Below are 7,558 nucleotides of genomic sequence, written 5' to 3'. Positions count from 1 at the left end.
TATTTTTTTAAATTCATAAAGCCTAGGTCAAATAAAAAACTTATTCACTCTTTTTTAATGAAAAGATTTTTACAGCAGCTTTTATAAAGGCCAGAGCAGCCGTATTTTTTTTTGGCGCTTAGGCAATTTTTTATACATATAAACAGTTATTTTTTAATGTAGTTTTTACGGCCCCCTTTAACGGTCATTATTAATCGTTCAAGAAAATATGTATGCCCCCTTGTGCTTCTTTTGGGCCATTTTTTCTTGAACACTTCCATATCTTTAGATAACCATTCCGTTTTTTGTGTCACCCTCTCAACTACACGTGTATGCCCAAGATTCTTTTTCTTCACCTTCGTGAAATATGCGTTTATTACGTATTTTTTTTTTATAATCTTTGATATTACTCTTTTTCGGCACGGCGGTACCCGTTTGTTGATAATTTTTTTAGAACCCCCTTTTCCAAATAATAAATTGAGCTGTTTTTACTACGACGATAAAGTTATTCGATTACGTTTTTCTTTTCAACACGACCCTTAATTCTTTAAAATTTGCCTTTAAAATCGTTTCCCTTTTTAAAAAATCTACTTTAAAAAATTTTTGAAGGACACCCCTTTTTTTTTCTTTTTAATTAAAATGTATAGGAAAAACAAAAATTTTGCCCCTTTTTTACTTTGAAAATTTTGACTTTCGAGAAAATGTTACGTGCTTTAATTCGAGTTTTTAAACACATTGAAGGGGTCGGAATAGTCGAATTAGAGGAAAAAATTTCCGAAACAACTTTTTTTCGTTTTTCAAAAAGCTTTTTTCCCCCACAGATTCTAACCGTTTAAATTTTTAAATATTTACTTTCACCATACGCGCAATGCTCATCAAGCTTTCGTGCTTTATTTTTCATTTTTTGCCTAAAACGTACGAAATAAACGCACATTGAAATATTACATTGCTAACACGAAACAGCATCTTATTGCAAAGCCCCAAAATTTTTCCATTTAACTTACTTTCGGGGGCCCCCAAAAATCAAATTGCACATAATCAATGATATTAGAATGCCCCGCGATCGACTTTTTAAAAAAACCTTTTTTCTGGACGGATGTTTTGTGGCAGTTCAATTTTTGAATATAATCTCAGTCGATTTTTTTTTCTAAAAAGGCTTTTCGAGTTTGCTTTAAACTGTGCTGGATTGAAATTTATCAAATTAGCCTTTTCCAATTTACTTACCCTGAAAAACCTCAGGGGCGGGACCATCAAAAAATCAGTCTTCCAAATCCATTCATTGATTGTTACATAAAATTCCTTGATTTTTTTTATAGTTTTCCAAACTGAGAAAAAAAAAAATTGTTTTCCGATGTACCACTAATTTGGGAAATTTTACTTAAAATTTAATATCTACTTTTTTATTGCATTTTTTTTGTTATCCAAATAACATTTTATGGAATCAATCGATTCCCGTCAGCAAGCGTTAACTAAACTACATTGCCTACGTTCCTTTTTGACAAGTCCCAAATTAAAAGGGGTCAATGTTTGGTCGAATCATCATTTTAGCGCCCAATTTAAAAATCGCTATTACTTTTTTAAATCCCAGCTGTTTCAGACTTTTTTAAATATTTTGCTTCCAAAATTTTTATGAAAAACCTTTTTTTTTTTTCATTGCTGGACCCCCCAAAGTCACATCTTTTTCTAAAAAAATCATTTTAAATTTAATCCTGCGATTTTATCGAGTTTTCTGTGTTAAAAAAACCTTGCAAAAATAACACGGGCAAATAAACAAATTGTACAACAAAATTGATTCAAAAAAAGGGGGCAAAGTCATTCAATCTTTCGTCGAACTCTTTTTTTAAAAATTTTTTCCTAGACAAAAAACATTGATGTCAGAATCCTTACTAAAAACCTTTCGTATTCTAGAAATTATCCATTGATTGTCGCATTTTGTCGCATATTAAAAAAAAATTCCGTACCGAAAATCCCCAAAAAAATCAACCCCCCATGGTACCTAGAATTCTAATTTCCTGACGAGACATTTTCAAAACAAAATTTGTCCTTTTAAAGGGGAAGCTGCAACAAGTCCCCAAACGGGAAGGGGTTTTTTTCTCAAAAGAAACCATCATCTTATCTGTCGTATCAATTTTTTACAAAAACGTAGATTGAAAAAAAAAGTAATTTGAAATCATGGATACTTTTTTAAATTTAAAATAATTCGACATTTTTTTAAATTTTTTTTGTCTCTCAAATTTTCAAGACCATGTCTGAAAATTGCGTTATTTTGGTGTAGATTCAGAAAAAGGGGTAGTTGAAACATTTTGTTGTAAGCCTCGATTTAATGCGGCGATACCCGGGGAGCAGATTTGCAGTCGTTTTTCCAAATTTATTTGACCAATTTTAACGTTTTCAATTAAAAAAATTTTCCCCCCGTACCCCCAACCCCCCTTTAGTCCCCAAACTTTTTCTTACAAAAATTTAACTCCTAAAAAACTCTTTTCTGGTCTTCTTTCTTTTTGCATTAGCGAAAATCAATCGGGTCGAAAAATTTTTCCAAAAATTCAAGTTTTTCATCGCGTGTCGTTCTATCGGGTTAAAATCCAGGGCTCGTCTCGGATTGTCTCGTCTGCTTTTTTCAGATCATTTTTTGCGCTTCTCGTTAATTCAGAAAAGTTCTCAAAAGTTTTTTGTATTTCTTCGGCCTTTGTGATAATTTTTATTGCCTTTTTTAAAAAAAACCTGAATTTTTAAAGGACCTTTTTTAATCTCGAATGTACCTTGATTTCACTCAAATCTCTTTATGGTTGAACAAAGAAGCGCGAGTAAAAGTTTTTTTCGGGCTCAGTTTTTATATTAAATCGAAAGGTTAAAAAAAACCCTTTTTTTGTTTTTTTAAAAATACCCGAGCCAGTTTTAAAACCTTGACTTTCATTATTTGACATCTTTTTTTCGAATTTCCCAGAATTGGAAATCGACAATTAATGTTCTTTCCGGGGTCTATTTGGATAGAAAAAATCTGAGTGACGACAAAATTTCGTAGAATTTCATCGAGAGTTTAAAATTTTATTAAATGTTTTAACTTTTCTTTTTCTCACCTCATTAACATCATCCATTTGCCCCGGGTATCTTTTCCGTACCGTACAAGGGATTCCCTAAAATTATCCGCATTTAAAGCACCGTTTTCTCTGTTATTAATAAAAATTAAAAATTTCCCGTTTCGTGCCAAGGGCTTTTCGATCATCATTCAAATCTGTTGCATTTTTCCGACTTGTCGTGTTTTTGTTAAAATATTTTTTAAAAAATCTGATTTTTTTTTTAATAAATTTAGTCCATTTTCCCCCCGGGGAATTTGATAGCCGGATTTTAATGTTTAAAACCTTTCCGACCCTTGGAGGAAAATCGTACAATCTGCTTTTTAAAAGGAAATTTTTTTTTAGCGACTATCGAATATAAGGGGCTTTAAAACGAAATTCCAGTAATCGATTGGGGAAAATCGAACCGACCTTTTTAATTTCGTTTCCGTTTTTTCGTAGCATGAATACGGTTATGTTTATATTCGATCACTTATTACCGTACGTACAACTTGGGGCAAACATTTTCATCAAAAATTTCCCCCACTTCGTATTTTAAAATAAACGAGCAATTTTTTATCCGGGCATTTTCCTTTACGGAGCATCTTTTTTAATCAAAAAGCATTGCTGAATACCTCTCTTTGTTTTCCCAATTCCAAAATAATAAAAAAACCTTTCTATTGGTTAGGGGACGAACAAAAAAAACAATCATGGCTTTGAATTTTATGCACTGAATCTAGAAGTACTTACAGGTCGTATGCGCTAAAATTTCGTGAGCCTAACTTTTTTTAGGGGGTTTCATTCTCGTAATTTCCCCAAATCGGACCATTCCATTCACGGGGCCAAAAAGTCAAAACCACGTCGCGGACCTAAAAAATCTGCTTTTACTATTGGACGGTTGTGCCAAATTGATCCTATTTCAATTTTGCAAAAATCCCTTTTTTAAATTCGATTCTAATTGAACCTTTCATTCGTTAAGTATCACCACAGGTATCTCTTCGGGGTTAATAACCATCTCGTTTAGTACCCTTTTCCAACTGTGGGAAAATTAGCACATTGAGAAGAAAAACAATACTGCAATTCAACCTGAATCACTATTTTTCGACTAATCTTTTTAAAAAAATAAATATTCCGGCAAGAAAATTTTTTCTATTTTCTCGTTGCCTTACCACAGGAATAAAGGGGGAAACCTGACATCCCAATTTTAAACTTTTATCCTTGGGGAAAATTTTAAATTTTTCATCATTTAAAAAAGCTTCAATGCATTTTCTATCTTTCTTTTCGCGTGTTTGGGTATATTGATACATGTTATATCCGAATTTCAGTGATTTTTGTGAGGAAAAACCCCCTTTTTTTTAAAACGTTTGTTTTTATTTTTTTGTTTTCCTGTACATTGTAATTTAAAATGCTGGAAATTTTCAAAACCCCCTCATTTTTCGTCTTGTCGCTTTCGTCTCGACAATCCGAATTTTTTCCTGCAACTTATCATTTAAAAATCTCAGATACGCCGAAGACAATTTTTCGAGTAATGGGTTTTTTTCTTAAAACCATTGTAAATTTTTATTACTTATTAATACCCAAATTTTCCCAAACCATTTAAATTTTTGGGTTACCCGAACGAGAATGTGCAACTCGTGTTTAAAAATTTATGGTTTTGGGGACATACCTTATCCAATGTTTCTTTAAGGTAAGGCAAATGAAAGTTCTAACTTTTTTTTTTCGGTCATTTTCATCGGTTGTTTGTTCGAAAAATTGCCCTCAATTGAAAAACCCCTTAAACGCTCATTCTCTTGATTAACATTTTTTTTTAATCCTGAAATCTACAAACATCTGGTAATTTTTTTACCCAAATTTTCAAAAGCAAGTAAAGGAAAAACCCTTTTTAAATTTTTCCCAAACAAAAATTTTCAAAAATTTAGTATTAACTGGGGGTTTTGTTACGTTTGCTAAGATATTTCCAAAAGGTCCTCTATTTTTTCTTTGCTGCTCGGCTTAAAAATCCTTTCAACAATTTTTTTCAAGAATCAAGGGGGCGTGGGGGAAATCCAAACGCTTTTTATGACTTTAAAAACTTCGTATTTTGGGGGAAAATTTTTTTTTCGTCCAAACAAACATCATTACATTTTTTTGGTAAAATTTGCTTTAATCTTAAAACATTAGAAATTTCATTAATTTTTTTCCCTTTTTTGAAAATCAAAGATGAAAACAGTTTCAAAACTTATTATAATTGTCATCAATTTTAAAATTTCTTAAAAATTTCCCCCGAAAGGGGAAAAAGGGGTGATTTTAAAAAATTTATCGTTTTAAGTTGCTTCAAAAAATTGGGGTTTTTATGCATTCCGGGTTCCTAATCGCTATCGTACGTGAAAAGGAACAATTTTTTTCTGCGCCTGAATTTAACATTTTTTTTTTTTTTTTCAAAAAACCTTTTTCAACATTCCAAAAAATTTTCAAAAATTTCCAGGAAGTATCATTTTTGTGGCATTTGGGCTCATCACAAGCCACATTTTTAACTTTTTACCATGTTCTATTAAGGGGAAAAAATTTTTTCTCCTGAGGGGGGGGATTGTTTTTATAAGTGGTTCTCAAACTTTTTCCCTTTTTTTTGTAAGCATTTTTTAAAAAAAACCTTCGGAACGAAGTAGTTTGGATAAAACCCCAACGAGCAATTTTTTATTTTTTCGGGGGAGTTTTTAAATTTTAAAAAAAATCTCTTAAACGCATTTTTTTGTGCATAAGAAAACTCGCCTTTTTCTAGAAAAAAATTTTTAAAAGTTTTTACTTAAATTATGTATGTTCAAAATTTAAATTTTACCTTGAATAAAAACATTACTTTTTATGGGAATATTTATTATAAATTAGATAATTCACTTTACGTATGTTTACTTTAACTGGGGACCTTGAAAACAAACATTTTTTTTTCGTGATAATTTTTTTGATCGTTAAATTTTAAAAAGGTTTAATTTTTGAGGACCTTCTTTTGAACATGGCTTGACCTTTTCATTTTTATTTTTTTTGGGATGGGTAGAGAGGCGAATGAGGGTAAGAAAGACGAGATAGGCAAAAAAGGGGAAAAACAAAATTGGGTTTGGGGGGAAAAGGGGCGGACCCCGGGGGGCGGGGTTTGGGGTTAAAAGGTTTTTCCCGGGGGAAGGGGGCGGTGGTGGGGAAAATAAAAAAAGGGGAGGGTGGGGTTTGGGGGAAAAAAAAAAAAGGGGGAAGGGGGGGGTGAAAATGGAGAGTGGAGGGTGAAAGAAAGAGAGGGGGGGAAAAAGGGGGGGTTAAAGAGGACGGAGGTGGGTTTGGGGGAAAAAGGGGGAAAGGGGGGGTTTGGCCGGGGGGGCCCCGGGGGTGGGGCCGGGGTAAAAGGAAAAAAGGAGTAAAAGAAAAGGGGGGGGAGAGTATAAAAGGGTGAGGGGGGGGTTTTGTTTTGGGGGGGGGGGGTTTTGGGGGGGGGTGAAAGGGGGGGGTTTTGGCCTTTTCCCCTTTTCCCCGGGGGTTTTTTCCCCCCCCCTTTTTTTTCCCCCCCCCCCGGCCCCAAAAAAAGGGCGAAGAGGGGGGGGTGGGGTGGGGGGTGGGGGCGGGGGCGGGATGTGGGAGGGAAAGGGGTGGGTGGAAGTTGAGGGAGGTGTGAGTGAAAGGTGAGAAGAGATTTATATATATATTGTGACGTGACAAATTGAAATTGTCCGTCACAAGGGCTGAATGGCCCGATCGGGGGAAGGCACGGGACCTCTACTCTCCCGAGACAGCGAGAGAGAGAGAGAGAGAGCGTGCGTGCGAAAAGCGCGGGACCGGACGCGATCCCGCTGCTACGCGTTTTCGTGTATTTTTTTTTGTTGTTAGGAGTTTATTTGGAGAAGTTAGGATTATTTCGGCGGCAGACAGGATGTGCGACGAGTCTCAGCCGAGAGAGAAACTCAGAGAGGAAAGATAGGAGAGCATGGGAAGCAGGACGACGGGGACCCCCTTCGTCAGGGACACGCTCGGTAAGCCAAGATCAACAATTTCTCCACCGAATATCCGACAACGGAGTAGGTGCCACTGCCTCAAAAATTTGTACCTTCCAGGAGCGAGCAGGGGATGGCCACTCGGGTGCAACAAGCACCCGAGTCCCCGCATACGGAGCGCCGGCAGGAGAGCTGCCGCCCCCGGGACTTCCGGAATCCCGAAGGAGAGCAAGGAGCGGCCCTGCCGTGCGCTGCCGCGACGACCGCCTACGAGGGGCAACCCGCGGATCAGGACTCCGCGGATCTGGACTCCGCGGGTAAGGATAATTACGCGCGCGGCCGCAAGGATCACCGAGGCCGCGCGCGCGGCCGACCTGATAGCGCCGCGAGTGGCCTATCTAAGTAATTGGGTCACCGACGTGTCTTCTGAGGGCCCCCGGTTCGGCACTGTCTAGCGAGCGCCCGAGGAGAGCAGAAGTCCCGAGCTGAGGCGCAACTCAGAGAGAGCGAGAGAGGAGAGGACGCCAAGGAGCGTCATAGGACTGGTGAGACGACGTGGTCATCCTGCTGTCGCCG

Source organism: Nylanderia fulva, unplaced genomic scaffold (genome assembly GCF_048542155.1).
Source record: "Nylanderia fulva isolate GAGA-0341 unplaced genomic scaffold, ASM4854215v1 Scaffold496, whole genome shotgun sequence".
Classification (NCBI taxonomy): Eukaryota; Metazoa; Arthropoda; class Insecta; order Hymenoptera; family Formicidae; genus Nylanderia; species Nylanderia fulva.
This window is presented reverse-complemented; position numbering follows the sequence as displayed.